Genomic DNA, 20,272 nt, shown 5'->3' with positions numbered 1-20,272 from the left:
AACTTTCTCGTGAAGAGATTCTTTTGAGATTCAAAACCACGTATCATGGATTCAAATTTCTCAGAACGGAACTTTCCTGAAAATTTCAAATATGTTGATCGATGTTTTGTTTCATAGTGACGCCGAAGACTATACTTTTTTAAAATGGCAACACTTTCTGTGCATATCACACAAGTAGCTTTCTGTTTTCTTGTTTCCACAAAGTGCTTTTCTCCCCATTCATTCTTGACGACACTCAGAGTCCACTTTTCTTCTTTTAAAAGCAGTCATAACGATGGGTGAAAAAACAGGATCTGAAAATGAAAAACACAGAACGCTGTGAGAAAAGTATTGTACTGGTCCAAGAACGCACAAACAAAATATATTGAAACGTACCTTTGGCACGAAACTTACCTAAGAACGAGTTACGAAAAGCTCATAACCCGACTACTAAGAGAAATGAGCTTGCTGAAGCGGTAACCCAAGCCCGCTGAATTTACAAGACGAGTCGATAGGACGAGGGTTAAGTCTGTACTTGTTTTCGAAATCCAAATGCTTTATAGATACGTGCCCCGATATGAATAAACGGGCAGCAAGGACGAAAGAAGAATTTTCCTATTGGTTAAAATGCGCGTGACAGCCTTGTTTCTTTTTATGATAACGTCTTGTATTTGTCAGCTTGAAGCGACCATCGGTGTGATTTATTTTGTTATGACAGTCGGACATTTTAATTTCAAGCGGCTAGCTGCTGGCGGGCCGGTCAAAATTACCTCGAGGGCCGTAGTTTGGTGACTCCTGGCCTACAACATTCAGTTTGATTTTCTCCTCCATATTTGAGGGTCAAGCAATTGAAAAGTCGAAAGTTCGAGCGACCATGATACTAAAGACGTTCCTTTTTTTTTTTACAGCTGAGAGTGCTTTATAAGTATGATCGTCGATTACATTGTTCGATATGATTTTAAACAACATCTTTATTGCGGAGGGTGTTGACGATTATTTGTCTTTCCTTTCTCGTGATTTGTGAGTCAAAGATAGAGACGGCTGCATTCTATGGCGTTTCTCACCTGGTCATTAAGATTCGTGTTCCCACAGGGAATTTCACATTCAACATCAATATTTTCATGCTTTCTTCCATTAGTGAATTTATTTATTAGTTGGATATTTAATCAGTTCCAAGTCTCTAACCTTGTATTCATTTCTTTTGGTATTCTAACATTTTGTTTGAGATCTCATCTGTTGCAAAGTGCTCTGTTTTTAGTTTTTCTAATTCCTCAGATTTATTCATAACCTTTTAGTTATTTTATATATTTTCATTTTAAGACGAAAAATAAATAAAATCATTGTTCATTAGTCACAACCGATCAACAATAACAATAAGAGGTGCTTCAATGTGTTAAAAGTTCAGCTGTCTTTACCTTTCCATCTTCCTATCTTTATCAGGTTGTTTTCCTGTCTTTATCTATCCGCCTGTCTGTCTTTACCTATTAGTCTTTGTGTCTTTATATACCAGTCTTTCTTCTTTTTATCAATGCGTTTTCTTGGCTAATTCAACAGTTTTCCTGTTATTATACACCTGTCATCAAGGTACTGTTAATATAATCTATAAGTGTACTCACCCATTTCAGTCTCTTGGTGTTGGGCTTCTCTGTGTCACATTTTAACGATCCACAGAAGGTAAAGTTACAGTAAAGTGTGAATGTTGTATTATGTTCTATTTAATATTATAGAGACAAGTTATGGCAGTATCCGTGTAACAACTTAAACAAATGTTTTTCTTTTCTTTTCGAGTTACGAAGGGAGAAGTGTAATGAGTAGAAACAACTGTGTTAGAATTAAAACGTCGTTCCAAACGAATAGTGGGATTGGCCGTACCATTATGACGCTCCCACTGCTGAAAGGGCGAGCATTAAGATGTTTGGTGCGACCGGGATTCGAACCAAATCGAACGCCTTAACCCACCTGGCCATCTTAATGGCCAACCATCTTAATTCAGTGAAGACAGGTTGAGAGGATTACTGTTAAGTCAACAGTGAAACAGCTGTTTCCTTTTGGTTCTGACAGACAACATAACGTATGGACGTTTAAAAGTTTGATTGACGATAAAAGACAAACTGAAAACACGCTTAAAGTTTGTATTTATGATTAACTGCTTATTTTAAACATTAGTTTATTCAGAACCAAAGTAACCAGATGTAAAAACTGAACCTGTCAGGATTAGAACCTCCGATTCTCCAGAGGCGTGGGTTAGAATACCGTTTGATTCTAATTTCTACGAAGTCAGATTTTGGAATAAATGAATAAAACGTGTAAACGGTTCTGTTTCCTGTTAAAGTATTTATATTTTTAAGAAAACCACCAAGCCTAGCCGTCCCTAATATTGAAGTGATAGTCTAGAAGGTAACAATTAACACAACACCACCTACCGTCTACTCTTGGGCTGCTCTTTACCAACAAAAAGCGAGATTGATCGTCACATACAACGCTCCGAAGGCTGAAAGGATGACTACGTTCGAGTACGGGTTTCGATCATGTGACCAGCAGATTGCGAGTCTTGGGCACTAACCACCAGGCGATGCAAAGCCCGCTAAGGGATGCACTGTCACTCTTATAACGCACCAATATATTATAGTGCAGGGAATATTTTACATTATCGCGCGGAATCGAAGTAGATTCGATAGCTCCAAAATCCAGAGATCTACTAGCCCGGACTCAAATTCTAATAGAAAGAGTTGTAAAGTAAACTGTTATGATATGGGGAAAGAGAAGGTTTACAGTGACGTAATATTAAAATGACATCTGAGTATCTGAAGGAAAATCTAATAACAATCAGCGAGTCTTACGGGTCGAACAAGTGTATATGTACATTAACAAGAGGGCATAAAGTTAGGTCAAATACTTTTCCTTTACTGACACGTGCATATAAAGTTCTTCGTGAAGAATGTAACCAGACCCTCTGTCAAGTAATGAAAGTGACTTAGAAGCTGTGGGTAGAGGAAAAAGTAACGTAGACACTTTCCATTATCCGGCTGTAAAACTACAAATCGTTGTTGAGTATTTTTAGTTTATGGTCTGTCTCAATGTGGCAGCAGTTTGAAAGTTTAAACAGATTTTATCGGATGATTATTCAATTGCAAAATTGAAGCACACACACTGTGTTGCATCTGGTAGTTTATTACTACAACTGTAAAGTGTGGGTCTAAAAATGACTTTTATTTTAGCACACTCTTACAGTTTGTGTCTCAGGATTAAAAGTATTGTTACTGGTGCTTAAAAAGAATAAATTCTGACAATTCTCAAATTATGTTTCGTCCTGTTGGTTTATCATTGAACTGTTTCCATGGATAGTATGGTATTATCTTAACAAAGAATTGAGAAATAACTTTTATCAGAGATGTGAATGGTTGTTGATAACAACAGTATCAAACATGCAATCATTAAGTGTTAGAAACAGATTCGCATTTGAAAGATTGGAGAGTACATCAGAAGAAATCAGAGACAAAATACAACTTGGTTATGGAAGGTTATCACATGCAGACTTTAATAAATGATGAACACATTCTTCAGTTTCCTTACATATTTTTACAACACTTGAAGTTACCTTTTTCAAGCCTCTCTGTCGTTTTTAGGTACAAAAGCTTTTCTTTCTTTATTGGACAATGTGTACACCACAACACAAGCTTTCTGGGTTTTTTTTGTTAACCATTCAAACTTTATACTCTTCATTATAGAACATTGATATGTCCTTGTAAAAATACAGTTTATTAAATTTGGTACTTCAGCATAATCATGCCCATTCATGACTGACTTTTAATAAAGTAGGTCATAATTTTGATGACTGAAATATCTGAACATGCAGTGACAGTGGGAGCATCAGCTACAACATCAACATCAATTAACAGTACAAATGTTTTTGTTGTTGAGGGTATAATTGCCCAGGTCTCCCACTCTACTGTGATATGAAAATAGCCTTTTCTGTGTAGCCATGAATTGTTGATCAGTGGGGTTGTTATTGAAGCCACCTTTGACACGGATAGCTGAAAATAATGGCTCATGGTAATCCTGACCCATTTTATAGGTCGATAAATACCTTATAAATTGACTTGAATCTTCCACCATTGGTGTTTTGCGAGAGGTTAAACATTGACTCCATGAAAAAAAAAACAAAGAAATACGAGGTCAGAGATCGGTTAATTCTAATACCTGATAATTTAGCTGTGGAAGGAAAACTGGAGTGCCACGAGAGAAACCCACTTTCACAAACCAGATGCCAAAATATATGTGGATGGGAAGGTCTAAACTAAAGTTGGGAGTTAATAGTTCTTGATTCTGCCGAAAAATATATCTGGTTAGTGCTTGACTTGTAAAGAAAAAAGATAATTGGACAAGATAATCATTACTAAATTGAGATAAAAGACATTAGTAAATAAAGTTGAGAGTATTATTGGGTGAAATGTGCGTTTGCCAAGAGGAGGGAGTAGCTGATAGATCGGTAAACTGGGTTGTAAGCGAGTTATGGTTTACTGCTTCGTTGTAAAATTTAGTGACTCGTTGAAGTAAACGTGTTTTAATAGGTGATATGTTGTGTATTTTATCGAGGTAACAATGGGGAGTATAGCATGGCAAACGGAAGGCAGTCCTAGTAGCCGTGTATTGTAATGTTTGTAATTTTTTTGGTGAGAGAGTCGGGCATGTTACAGAGTAGCATGCAACTATACTCGACCGAGGGGTATAATGTATACGAATATAATAGTTTGAGGGGTACATCCTTTGTTCATACCGCTAATCCTTCAAAGGAAGGAGATGCGTTGACTGAAACGTGATGCAATTATGTTAATATGGGTTGGCCAGTAAGTTTAGAATTAAAATGGACACCTAGAAATTTAACAGATTTTGAGAAGGGGATCACAGTATTATGGATTTTAAGTTGTACCTTGGACATTCTTTTCTTTTACTTTTAAAGCATCTATAAAATAAAATGGCTTGAGATTTGTGAGGATTAAGTGCTTCCTGCCAGTTGTCGCACCATTGCGTGATGGTAGTCTGTACACGATAAGCGGGTTAGTAGACGTACTCCAAACAGCTCTGTCATCGGCGTATTGTGAATCATGAGTGTGAGTAATGGCATGGAAAGAAATGCCATTCACAGAGAATGTATAGCAAAGGGCTGAGCACGGAGTCTTGGGGACTCCCGCTAATATGGGAAACGAGTGAGAGAGTTCATTGTTAACTTTAACTCTGGCGAAAGCTACCTATCCAACGGGTAAAGGTATACGGACTGTTCATGGAGAAAAGCTTATAGAGCAGAGCGTTATGCCACACCGAATCAAAAGCTTGCCTGATATCAAGGAATACGGCTACCTGATTCCGGTTAAAAGTTTGAAATGGAGATTCAGTAACTCAAACGAGGTGATTAGCAGTTTGACGTCGGGAGGCTTTCTGAATATTTGCCAGGAGATTATTAGTCTCAGCGAAGAAAATAAGTCTATTTGTAACTGGGGCGTAGATTTTATACACCCGATGGGGGAGGATGATTTTTGCAACCACTTAGGTGGAATACCGAGCCGACTGACCACCTGGGCATCGCTGGACAATAATGTGTGATAGCTACAACACAAGTAATTGCAAGTTTCTCGAAAATACTTAAACAATCACAAATATATTACATTCCTGTTAAACGCTCATCAAACACGTTGTGATATAATGTCTATAAGCACGTCTATTAAATAAAAGCGTATTACCGTAAAGCACAAGCACTTTATTAGAGGGCAGTTATAATCTGAAATTTCATGGATTAATGAGGGCCACAAACACAGATCTGATGAGCCCTGTTGTAAAATCGAGGCTCAGACTAAAGGGAGCGTAGGGGAGGTGATGTAGGGCGCGTCTGGATCCAAGCAGCCCGAACCTGTCGTTAACTGTACACTAAACGTACACTATGGTCAGCGACTTCGGCAGCTAAGGAGAGTAAGGCGTTCGACAATAAAACCGGCTAGACATGCATGAGAATAAATGGCGTAGGAAAACCGCACAATATAAACATAAGATTGATGCAGCTACAAGCTACAAATGGCCTGCCAGATCCAGATCACAGGAGTTTACGCTTGGGAGCAATATTTTCGAATTTCATGCTCTGTTCAATCTGTTGTGATGAAAAGTTTACTTAATCTTACACCACGTACAAGACGTAGGTAGATTCTGTGATAGTGCTTGCAAGCCTTGCATGTATACTTGGGCTTACTGACTGATACTTACGAACTATCGCTGAGATCGAAAAGTTTAGAAACATGCCTATATTCATCATCATCATCTGCCACTCAATTCCTTAAGGAACATAGGACCGCAATCACTGCGGTTTCCGTAACAGGTTTTTTAAGTGAGTAGGTTGTTAGCCCATTGCACCTAGCCGTCCGTAATTTAGAAGTGTAAGACTAGAGGGAAGGTAGTTAGTCATCACCACCCACCGCCAACTCTTGGGCTACACTTTTTACAAACGAATAGTGGGATTGCTCGTGACATTATAACACACCCACAGCTGGGAGGGCGAGCATGTTTAGCGCGACGCGGACGCGAACCCGCGACCCTCAGATTACGAGTCGCATGCCTTAACGCGCTCGGCCATGCCTATATTAAAGATGTACATTTAGGTTACTGAAAAAGCCTACATCTAAGCCCAATTATGTAATTCGATTGGCAAGAACACGAGAATCACAAGAACAAACACAAATTTGTGAGCCTGTAATGCAATAAAACAATTCAACTGACCAAACTGTAGGGAGGGATGATTGTATGCACCGCCCCCCACCTAAAATGAAGGGGGGGGATGTATCCCCTATTTCCCAGATCTACGCCCCTGCTGGTGGTAATTCTACGATACCCGATGTGTTTGTTTTCTTGTGGGTTTTTTTATTTTGCGCAAAGCTACACAAGGGATGTATGCGCTAGCCGTCCTTAATTTAGCAGTGTAAGACTGGAGGAAGATCAGTTAGTCATCATCACCCACCGCCAACTCTTGGGCTTCTCTTTTACCAACGAATAGTGGAATTGACCGTCGTAGTATAACACCCCTACGGCTGAAAGGGCGAGTATGTTTGGTGCGACGGGGATTCAAACCCGCGATTTTCAGATTACGAGTCAAGCGTCTTAACCACCTGGCCATGTTGGGCCCAACCCGATGTGTATATAGTGTGATCACAGTAATGACCAAAACTTTGTATGTGTTTTAAATAATAGTCTTCGTTACCGTAAAACCAGTTACATGTAATAAAATAATACTTAACCAATAAGTAAACTTAAAACGAAACTATTAAAGTGAGATTTGCTTCTGAAGTATTTTGATACACGTTTTCACATGCTAATACAATTTTGTGTCTTTCAATAAATGCATCAGATAATACGTAATAATTAATACGTATATTAATTATTTTGTCCCAACAGCTTTCATTAACTCTTTTCTTTTCTAAAAAAATATTTAAAAATATTTGAAGTTTGATATTTTTAACCTGTTCGACACTTCAAGCAATACATTAGTTAAAGGACTATATTAGAAATCTCCAGGTTCGGAAGCAACCGTTCCTAATTTACAACTGGTGGTTAGATGTGGGTGGGAGAGTGAATCATTCAGCAGCACCCACTGCATACCTTTAACGGAATGTAACGACACTGAACTACTGCTTTTGTAAAATATTCACTGCTGAAAGTATAAATCATGTATGACAACATTGTGTGCTCTCGAACGTTGGACTTTCGAATATGCAACCTGACATACTAAATGCCCAAGGCGGTGAGTAGTAATGACTAGCTGCCTTCCCTCTTGTTTTACACTGCTAAATTAGGGACGGATAGCACAGATACCTGTCGTGTAGCTTTGGGCGAAATTCAAAACAAACCAAACCAGTCTTTTTGTGTGTGACGTATATTCATCACAGTTAACAGGTGGATCATTGTTGTCAAGTAGACTTTCGGAAAACTCGCGTGATTTGTATAAAAGCAGCCAACCAAGAGTCAAGAGAAAATATTATTGGACAGCTACAGTCAGTGTGCTATAGGTGTATGAAGCCATAACTGTGATTAACGTCTATATTTAATCGGAAACTACAGAACTTGACCAGAAACATTATAGATTTCGAAAATTATCAACCGTTCAACTTCAGTGAGATACTTCGGACGTTATTATTTACGAGGACATTAAATGTCTCCCTCGCCGAAAGAAGTTAACTCGTGTGATTGTGAAGCTATCTAAGAAAGGCGTCATTAGTATAGACGCCAACCAAACTAGCTAACTTAAGCAAGATGTGTGACAATATTTACTCAGAATTAATTTGCTCGTCGTGTATCGTCGATAGAATATTCGGTTCCAGACCGGACATAAGACTCAATACTGTCTGTAAAACTGTTCTTTTTTAGCCGTCATTTGTAATAATTATTAGTAATAACTGTTATTATAAATTGTATTATTTTTATGTTTATATACTAAAATATATTTGTGTTAAAAGAGGAAATTGTGTATATCAATCTTGTTCGCAAATATAAATTTCATACATATTAATAGTTAATTAACAACTAAATTTAAGTTTCAAGTAACTTGGAAACTCTTTTTAAATAATAATAATTCGTAACACTTGTAAGCTAATTTAGTTTGTTTAGAATTAAGCACAAAGCTACACAAGAAACTATCTAGGCTGTGCCAATCATGGGTATCGAAACCCGGTTTTTAAACGTTCAGGTTAATAGTTAATTAACAACTAAATTTAAGTTTCAAGTAACTTGGAAACTCTTTTAAATAATAATTCGTAACACTTGTAAGCTAATTTAGTTTGTTTAGAATTAAGCACAAAGCTACACAAGAGACTATCTAGGCTGTGCCAATCATGGGTATCGAAACCCGGTTTTTAAACGTTCAGGTCCGCAGACATACCGCTGTAAGATAAATGATAAATCAATGTCATTATTAAAAGCACAAACTCACCAAAATAAACTCAAAATTGAATTGAAAAAGGCTCAATTGAATCTTAACAAAATCTATAAGATTTCAACAAAACCTCAATCAAAACATGTCTTAACATCTTTAAAAGATCTATATTATTTGATACACGACAGTTAGAAATAACAATTACACTAAATATAATTATTTTGGATCATACATTTCCAGTCATCATTTGTTCACTATGCAATTTTTCACAAACCACACTGGCTGTACAATGTTTCTTTCATTAAAATTATCGTAACAGCAGAGATATGGCAGTGAAGTCATAACACAGATCAAGCGTTATACGTATAACACTCCTTATATTTTATGAGTACAACCTCACGTGACAGCTAAACAAGTGAGTCTCACCAAACATGCTCGCCCTTTGAGCCGTGGGAGCGTTATAATGTTATGGTTAATCCCACTATTCGTTGGTAAAATGGTAGCCCAAGAGTTGGCGGTGGGTGATGATGACTAGCTGCCTTCCCTCTAGTCTTATACTGCTAAATTAGTGACGGCTAGCACAGGTAGCCCTCGAGTAGCTGTGCGCGAAATTCAAAACAAATCAAGTGATTCGTGGGAGTATTCTTTAATGAACCTGTTTTAGTATGAACAGTTGTAACACTGATGCACCACTCAACGGAAAAATAAAAGATCCCTGAATAAGGTTTACATAAATGAAAATTGTTTTGATGTATCAGTGTCTGTCATCACTGCTGAGCAGTGTTGGATAGTATGAAACGACCAGAAAAGTGTGTTTGAAAGTGCTATCGACTGACATTAGTCACTGCATTCTAACACTTTAAAATTACAATAAGTAATTACGAACAACATTTCCTATTTACAAAATTTAAAATTTTAATGAAGCTGTACAGCTTCCACTGAACATTCTGTTAGTTGTGTTTCTCAAAACGTACTGGTATGGGCGTTAACACTTTATTATTAATACAGCAAAAAACAACGTTTCGACCTTCCTTGGTCATCTTCAGGTTAACAAATAGAGAGTTTGCAACTGACCGTTGCCGGCCGTCCTGAAATACTTTTTATTTCAAGTAGGTTTCTGGTAGTCAAGAAGAATTCTTTTAGTTCCATGAACACATCAAGCAAGAATTAACTCCTGACTTCACATTAAATGGTATAATAAATTATTAAGTTATGAGACTAATTATATCACCTGTCAGGTGGAATTAATGTGTATATATACATATACACACCTCCCCGCTAGTCCAGCGGTATGTCTTCGGATTTACATCGCTAACATCAGGGATTCGATTCCACTCAGTGGGCCGAGAAATTGTCATCCCGGTTGGGGGTTGTGCAGTAGGCTAACAATTGTTGTTGTTGTTGTTTTGAATTTCGCACAAAGTTACTTGAGGGTTATCTGTGCTAGCCGTCCCTAACTTAGCAGTGTAAGATTAGAGTGAAGGCAGCAAGTCATTACCACCCACCGCCAACTCTTGGGCTACTCTGTTACCAACGAATAGTGGGATTGACCGTAACATTATAAAGCCCCACGGCTGAAAGGGCGAGCATGTTTGGTACGACGGGGATGCGAACCCGCGACCCTCAGATTACGAGTCGCACGCTTTAACGCGCTTGGCCATGTTAACAACTGTTGGCTTCTTGTAAGGGTAAGGTTCAGTAGCCAGTGCAATAAATACTTAGTGGATAGAGGAACTACATTTCTCTTCTTAAAATGTCATGTTAGAGGAGGATAGGAACAAAAGAAATGAACCCTTTCATTACAGACTCACTCTGTGTGACTTTGTTCATAATCATCAGTTTCCACACTGTAACTTTTAAAATGATATGTGTATCTTCACAAAATCTGACTAGCTTTCTGTAAATATTACTAGTTTTTTGTATACAAAAAAATTCAAAGTTTTTGATCAAGTATTTCACTAAAATTAAGTTATCTTTTGAAATTCAAGAATTGTTCAAACTGGTCCACTTTCTCTTTTCCTCCTCTTCAAAAACTGCATTACAACAAACTTTAAGTGTTTTCAATCAATGGCAAGTAGTGTAGTGACTAGAAAATATAAGTTTAGGGTTGTAAGATAAAATACACTGTTTAATGTAAGTAGTGTTAATTTTGTGAGTTAATATTTCATGACTGTTTTGTTTCACAGTAAGAAAGTTGAAAGCAGAAGGTTATTGAAAGTTGTGTAATTCATATCAAGGCTACAGAGATTTCTAGAATGCCTCAATGCAAGAAATAAAAAGTGTCAACAACCATATTAAAGATCACAGAGTAGGAAGTGAGCCAAAAGTAAAACCAAGGAAAAGAGAGTTTCAGTCAGAGAGAAGTTAGAAAATGTGAAATGAATCATTTAAAATAGAGAAAAATAGTTTGGCTTGTCAACTGCATTTTAAACCAATTGAATTTGGCTAAAATGAATTTTTGTGAAGAAGAGAACCATACAGTATTTAGATCCAGTTGTGATACATGTAGTGTGAAGAATTTGTCATGTTTCACTTGTTTTGAACATATTTTAAAATAAGTGGAATGCATGCTGTTCATTTATTTTTGAATTTATCTCCAAAATGTGGCAAACACCCATTGTAAAAGAATCCTTAGTCCAACACACCAATTTAAATGATTATATATACTATTTAAAAGTAAGTTTCTAACTGGAATGAAATCAGAACATTGGAATAATTGTGGTTCTTTAAAAAGCTTTGGGAGTGGGTGTGCTTTTAGGTCTAATACACCAGTGTCCAAATGTATTTCATAGTCACCAAAACTGTTTAAAATGTGTTTACATTTTCACCATTTGGAAAAACTGCATTTTTATAATCACCAAAACTGTTTAAAATGTGTTAAAAGTTTTTCTATGTGGCAAAAAATTAACTGTGTTTTTACAGATGGGTAAAAAATAAATAATAATGTTTTCAATTATTTATTAATAGAATTAATTATACTGAAAAATAGGTGGTAGAAGTAAAGCACCAGTTCACCACAGGTCAATAGCTGTTTTGGCATGTGTGAAGTGGTGACCATGTGAACCCCATGGGTCTGAGGGATCCAGGGCATGTGAAAAACAATATTCTTTTCTCTCTTCACATATCTGGTACCAATGAATGTGTTTGATTGTCAAACATAATGAATCTAATAATTACATGTTCTTATTCTGTTTGAAAAGAAGAAAGTCGTGTTTATGTTTATTATTTCCAAAACAAATCTGATTGATAAAATGTTTTAAAATGAATTTATTGCAAATAGAAACAGTTAACTGCTTTATAAGCTTTAATACTTTTAAAGACAAACATATTTATCAATGCATTTGATGCACAAGTAAAGTATTCACATGCTGAACTGGAAACAAGTGTTGATAAGTGGATATTTCTAGGCATCTGTTAAAAAAACCTTGCAAGAATTTTTTAAAATTATTTTCCTGATTCAGTAAAGTGAAACTTCAATTACTCAGGAGCCTCTTGTTGGGAAAGTTTTGTTTACATATTTTGACATACATGCTGTTTTGCCTATCTTCATGAAAAGTAATTAAAGGTTGTTTAATCAAATTATAGATGATAACAACCAGAGTAACCAGACAATAATAAAGCTGTATTGTACTTAATTTTACCCTTCTTTCATAAATCAACAAACATGGCAGTGGACTTGAAGTACTATTGACACCCACCTGGAAAATAGAATAACAACTGTTCTCAGTGTTCTGGAAATGAAACTAGTATTTATGTCTGAGAAAAGAAGGAAAATAGTTAAATTTTGTCTTGATTTGTTGAAAGTAGAATTAGTTGGTATACTGATACCATAAACCTCATTGCTATATCGTGTATATATATATATATAAAACACAAATATCTGTCTTTCTCTTGTTACATTATCTTCACTGGACCAATCTTAACCAAACTGTGTGAAATGTTTTTAAAGAAGACCAAAAACAGCACTGCTTTCAATAGATGACTATCCTTCTTCATGAGAGTAAATGTGAAGATAATTTGGAAAAGGGGACATATTAATGTAGGGTTCGTAACTCCTCCACCCCCATTATTGCTGTTATTGAACACTTTAATAAAGTTAACATTAATTATATTTGTAGATGGTGTCTTGATCTTAAACTAAAAAGTAAGACACGTTTATAATTTTTCTAATATGCATGCATACAGTGTGCCTAAAGCAGACAAACATTTAATATATACATCTCAGAGACTGTGCTGGGCTCTCTTTGGAGGAATTAAATGAACAAAGATGACTGCCTTTGTTACAATAATGCATAAACTGAGATGAAGTTTCTATTTCAACAGCCACCATAAGGCTGGTATGAAAAGCTGTTGTTTGAGTTGTAATAATTTCTTACTTTGACCTGTCTGTAAGACACTTCTGTAGCCATTGGTTTTCTATTAAATAATCATGTGAAACACTGCAGAAAGATGTGATGAGCTGGGTGTTGAAAGCAGGTAACAGAATGCACCCCTACTGACATTACAATTGATACTACCTCTTTCTACAGGGTCATAATAACCATTATACAGTCTAGTAAATGAATGTTCTAAATGAATTGTATGAAAATCAAGATTTTTCTAATTTATCATATCTTCCAGCCCCAGGTTTTGTTTAAGTTCATGTACAAATAAAGGACAGGTACCTCAGCTTGATAAATATGAAACATAAAATTCGGAGTTATTTTTATGATTCTAGCTCAGAACTTCTTACTAGGGCATGTGCTAGTTGACTTCTAGGTGTTGCTGTACCTAATATGAGTCATGACAGCTGGTACCTGCTGCTTCATGGGATAGTTCACCTGGTATCAACTTGAGTGTGAATTTGTGTCATTAATGGCACAAAAGTAATATGTTCTTCTGGATTATTGCCATCTAAGTTGATTGGCCAGCTACAAGGAGAACATAAATCATGTAATTAGTTTCTGTTTCGAAAGAATTGTGACCTGTAAAGTGCAGAATTTTTATCTAGGTATGTGTTGAGTCTGCAGTGCATTTTTTAATATTTTTTTCCTTTTGAGTCTGTTTCAATTTTCATTCCATTTGTCAATTTTATTTTGCAAAGTGGTAAACATGTGAACTGATTATAGATTATCAAAAAGTTAGAACTTGTGTTTGGTAAACCCCATGTTCTTTATAATGTAATATTTTCTCACACTAATCTTCCATCTCAATAAATCACCAAGTGTGTCAGTATGCAGGGTGTGGATTACATGAATGCCTCTATTTTTGTAAACTATAATAATTAATCACATCAGTACTTCCAAAGTTTATTTTTCATTGTATGGATCTCTGGTAAATCTGTTTTAAGTTTATTTTATATTGTCTTGACAGAACTAATGGGGGCATCTAGTCAACTGTGAAAGTATTATCAAAGTAGCCATTATTCTAAACCAAAACATATATGGTTAAGGTAGAATAGAATAGCTCTTCATCCCTACCATGCCTTGTATTGAGTGAATCATTACGGTCTGCATTTGAAAATAGATCTTTGTGGTCATCCATTGCACTGTTTCAAGTGTTGTTGTTCCTTCAGACTCTCCACTGTATTTTATGCCCTCACTTTTCTTCTAATGAAGATTGATAGCCCTTATTACATTCCAGTTTTCCCATGAGTACCACACCTTCCTTACATGGGTAAAATGTACACCTGGCTCGTACAGTTTCCCACACCAGTTCTCCAAATTTGACTTTCTTATTTTCAGGTGTGTCCTTTGGATGACTTTGGAGGATGCTTCTTTCCTTCCCTCAAACTGTTTCTTCCACCTATTCAGTGTAAGATTTTCACTATCTGTTGATATGACATAATGTACTGTATTGGAAGTTGTAATTCTCCCAAACTGTAAATTTATTTCTGGAAGGTTCTTACCTCATTTCACACTTCCCATCTTACCTTTTCATTAAAACCTGATGCTTCCAGATTCTAAGAGAACTCAAAGTGATATCTGGTAGAATTGAACAGAGGAAGTCATAAGCGTAATGAGAATACCTTGCACTTTTACTGATGGAGGGTTGTCACATGATAATTTTAATGAATAATTTGCAATCAAGAGGAGGCAGTAACTCAGGACATGCTTGAAAACAAGTTTCACAAATAGATGCCAGCATTGAATGAGAATATCTATTGATGTAAAAGGATTGTTTGTTTGTTTTATAATTTCGTGAAAGCTACATGAGGTCTATCTCCACTAGCCATCCTTAATTTAGCAGTGTAAGACTAGAGGGAAGACAGCTAGTCATCACCACTCGCTGCCAACTCTTGGGCTACTTCTCTACCAATGAATGTTGGGATTGACCGTAACATTAGAAGTCCCCTACAGCCAAAGGGTGAGCATGTTTGGTGTGATGGGGATTGGAACTAGCAACTTTCAAATTACGAGTTGAGGGTCTTAACTGCCTGGTTATTTCAGACCTGTGTAAAAGGAGATAAGTACTTATTGGAATTACATTTTAGTACAAAAAATTATAAATAACACAACAATTTTATAGAATACGTGATGTAGATTAAAAATAAGTATGCAGATTAATCAGTCTGTAGAATGGTATTCTTGAAGTATTGAAAATATGATTCAAATTATAAAATTTAGTAATTTTAAATATTAAAACATCTAATACTTTTATGACCTGCCAAGGAAAGAAAAAAAAAAATGTAGTGTTGGTAATTTGATTCATCCAAAACAGCTTACATCAATAAGGGTTTGTATTCAGTTGTAATTATTTCAGTCCCAGTAAAAATAGTTGCATAACTCAGTGTTAAAATGTGTAACTGAATAACTGTACATTTTGATTTAAAGGGAGATTCGACAAATTCTGAAGAGTTAAAATAACAGTTTTAGAAATATATTATTTCCAAGGAACTTTCAAAGTGTGATCACAGTAATGGTTACAAGGTTTATAGATCAAAATAATCCATTGTGTTATTAATATTGTAAGGATTAAAACCATACATTTACTAAAATAGATTAATTTCTGCATATAATCTAAGCAGAACTGTTGTATTACATATTCAAAACTAACATCATATTATTAGGACATTGCGAATGTTACAGCTACATACACTTCTAAAAGGTTATTAATATAACTTGGAGAAATGGTGCTTACTTGTGTGAATATAATACACCACTTACTTAGTAAAATTCATATAATTAAATAGTAATTGTGCACAATTTTCTAACTGCTGCATAATAAACTTACAAGGAAAGTATACAGTTTTATCACCTCACAAAAATATAAGACTAGAAACATATTAATCCATTACTTTTTAAAAGGTACAATAATTTTATAAATAGCATGTGGTAATATGTTCACATTACAAATTATTAGTATACATAATGAATAATGGACTATTTTTAAAAAGGGTCGATAATGAGTCTGAAAACGTCTCGTGGTCGTCGTTTTTCGAAGATTGTTTTTTCTTTGTAGGAGTAAAAATGTTGAGAACACGAGACAGTAATAGAAGATTCTGTCGAACACAGCATCAGTTCCATATCTGTGGGGTGAATGAGACTCTCTCGATAATGAGTGTCGAAATCTTCAAAAGTCGCTAACAGGTTGTTTGTCTGTCTTAGTTCTCCAGGCTATCTTGGAAATACATATCTAGGTTTCAACATGCTTGTTTGGAAGAAATCAGTTGATGTTTAAAAGTGCGTTTGTGATGATTGAGTTTTCATTATATCCTTCTTTGTATGGAGTGTCTGTGTAAATTTGTCTATTGACTTAAATAGCTTCTCGACTTGTGTATTCTGCATGAACATGTCTTTGAAATTTGTTTCTAGTTGTGGATGCTTTTTTGGTAAGAATGGCTTGGATGAAGGTGGCGGATGTCCAATGTTTCGGGGCCCAGCATGGCCAGGTGGTTAAAGCGCTCGGATCGTAATCTGAGACTTGCGGGTTCGAATACCCGTCGCACCAAACATGCTCGCCATTTTAGTCGTGGGAGCGTTATAATGTCACGGTCAATCACACTATTTGTTGATAAAAGAGTAGCCCAAGAGTTGGTGGTGATGACTAGCTGTCTTCCTTTTAGTTTTACACTGCTAAATTAGGGACGGCTAGAACAAATAGCCCTCGTGTAGCTGTGCATGAAATTCAAAAACCAAACAAAAACCAATATTTCCTTGAAGTTTACTATTCTTCTGGCGCTGCATGGCCAGGTGGTTAAGGCGCTTAACTTGTAATGCGAGGGTCGCGGGTTCGAATTTCCGTCTCACCAAACATGCTAGTCCTTTCAGCCGTAGGGGCATTATAGTGTCCCGATCAAACCCACTATTCGTTGGTAAAAGAGTAGCCCAAGAGTTGGCGGTCAGTGGTGATAACAAGCTGCCTTCCTTCTATTCTTACATTGCTAAATTAGGGACGGCTAATACAGTTAGCCCTCGTGTAAATGTGCGCGAAATTCGAAAAAGAAAACAAAAACCAATATTTCGTTGAAGTTTTCTATTTTTCTACCTAAAAGTTAAAGCTTAACGTCAAGGCCACTTATTAACGAGTGTTTTATATCTTGAATATTATGAAGTGTTTGTTTATTATGATTTATATGTTTATTGTAGAGCATATTCAGCGGGGGTATCAACCGTGTTGAAAATCGATACACTTATCTCTGTCCCACTATGGATCTTTTTATAAAGTGAATGGAGTAAGTTGTTTGTTTGTTGTTAAACGCAATGTTTCGTGAAGGGCTATTTGTATGCTGTCGAAGGTTTTTTAAAATTCGAATTTTACTTTATATGTGCTATCAGAATTGTTATCACTTGCAGCATTGAAATCAATAAAAGATACATTCTACTTAAGTTGTTTACTTTTGTTGTGTTTGAGAAACGAGCTTTTGCTGAAAAGGTGCTAAGTGTCTTAGTTTTGTTTCTCTTTACACGTCCCTCCCAGTGCCACAGTCTGTAAACTCGCACCGCTACAAACCGGGTTTAGATACCCATCGTGTAGCTTTGTGTTTAATTCCAAACAAGCAAGCAATTAAATCTTTAGACGTAATATGTGAAAAAAACAAAAGTAATTTATCACGTGACTGACTGGACAGTGGTCAGCGTTCTGGACTGTGAATCGGAGGTCTTACATGTTGCCTTAAAATCGCGCCTCGCACTTTGGGTCTGTGTCAAAAGAGCGACATTGAAATTACATTATTAGAGTGGCTCAAGGGCTGGATGTCAGCGCTGTTGTAGCCACTTTAAAATTAGGGACTACTAACCCAGATAGCCCTTGTAAATATCCGAAACAAACAAAATTATTTCTCTTAGTGGCCGTTCCCTACATAGCTTTGACCCTCACTGAGCTGAGACTCCGTCGCCTTTTGACTATGAGATTTCACTGACCCCTATGCCCTTGGGTTAAGTCTTGATGGGAGATCAATCGCTTGTACTTGTCGGGTTTTAAAAGACTTTCATAAAAGCAGTCTTCACGTGTCAACTTGTTTAGATAGTTTTCAATAGCGTCTGTTTGTACAAGTGTGCACGAAATATTTCTATTACCTAAATTACTGAGACAAAACTAGTACAGTTTAACTGTTGTCTCCTGGCGACATATATTTCATAATAGTTTTTACTTTTATGAGACTTTTTTATTTGTTTTAAGTTCAAATTCCTTTAGTAACAAGTTTCTCCAGTATAGCTGTTTACATGGAACACCAATCAAATATTACTTTGTTATTATATGGTTACAAGTCTTATTTTACATTGTAGATTATTAGTAGCGTGTTAACAGTAGTCAGGATTTTTGAGATTGGAAGAAATATTTTTACCCTGGCATTGATTACGTAAAACAAACCGTAAAAAGGTTATAACATAATTGTTTAAAATTAATGGATTAAAATCAGTCAAGCATGTCTTCATTCGTTGAATTGATTAAAATCAATCAAGCATGTCTTCATTCGTTGAATTTCTTTTTATTTTTGTTGTACTTTGGTCTCTCTAAGTGTTTCGGTCTCGTTCAGGCCAGTCGAGAGGTTGTACAAAGTAAATATAGGCAGCGATTATGTCTTGACTGTACTTTTCAGGTACTACTTTTTGTTATCTTGGTTAAAATCTTACACCTAGCTCCTGTCAGTACACTTTCTAAAGGATGGCATGTGTGAGGTTGTACAAAATGAGTTGAAGTAGTCATTAGGTCTTAAATGTGTTACCTGTACTTTTCAGGTACTAATTTTTGTTATCTTGGGTTAAGAATCGTACACTTAGCTCCTGTCAGTAAAGTTTTAAAGATAGCATCAAAAGGGCTGAAACTGGTAAAGCAACCAAAGAAAGCTTGTTTCACCATCAAACTTGATGCTTCGCGTGAAGGGCCCTTTAAAAGAAATCCAAAATACTTCCGCAGCCCCGTGGGTCTTCAAAGCCGGTATTTCCAGGTCGACAGCGGTTATATGAATGCCGTAGGTGAATTTCGTTTGATCGTCAGTTCATCGTTGTACAAACGGTTTCTTTAACGACACTATAATAAACAAGAAAAGTAACTGATTTCACTCCCAGGTTTTAGGCAGAAATATATAATTGCTCAATATGATAAAATTAGTTGGACAAACGGTTGTGCTCACTTGTCTCTTGTTAAATGCAAAGCTACATAACGGACTATATTTGACTGTGCCAACCGCGTATCGAACTCCGATTTTATTTATCTTGATGAGCCTGTAAGATTACTTCTGCGTTAGCGAGAGCACCCCATTCTAGTGGACAGTGTAAGAACTTGAAGACTGATGTTGATATAAGCCTTCACCTCGTGCAACTAACTATTCACGTAATGTAATATATATCTTCGAGAGAATTTTGTAAACTTGGCTGAGAGCTGTAAATTCGAATAGCCCTTCAGTAATTAAGTTGTACCTGTGAAAAAAAGAAGGGCTGGCGAAACGACGAGTAAGTAACTGAACAAGAACATTAAACAAATATTTGGAAGTACATGCTTGGATTGGAAAAGTTGTTTCAGTCTTATAAGGTAATACGACGTGAACTGGAAGATAAGTGTTAACCCTAAAGTTGATTTGGTTTTAATAACGTTAAAAAAACTCGTTGAACGTTTGAAACCTGTCTCACACGTATATCGCTGTTGTGCAAGATTCGAATCTTCGTTCCAAACTTTTCTCTAAAACCAGTAGTTAACGTGAATTATTTTTCGTGTTTAATCAGCGATAACAGGAATAATTATGTGGATACAGATAATTAAGATTTATTTCCCTTTTGCTCTTTAACCTTTTGTTTAAAATCGTAATACTATTTTCTGATATCTTTGTACCGATATCGCCTTGAAAACATACTGTTTATCAGTATTGTAGGGTCAATACTAACTAGCTCTTACTGTTATTTTTAGCCGCGGCATAGCGGTTCGTAGTACACCTCTGAGTTGTTGTTTTTAAAAGCACAAACGTTT

Source organism: Tachypleus tridentatus, unplaced genomic scaffold (assembly GCF_004210375.1).
Source record: "Tachypleus tridentatus isolate NWPU-2018 unplaced genomic scaffold, ASM421037v1 Hic_cluster_2, whole genome shotgun sequence".
NCBI classification, from domain to species: domain Eukaryota; kingdom Metazoa; phylum Arthropoda; class Merostomata; order Xiphosura; family Limulidae; genus Tachypleus; species Tachypleus tridentatus.
Note: the sequence above shows the minus strand (reverse complement) of the source record.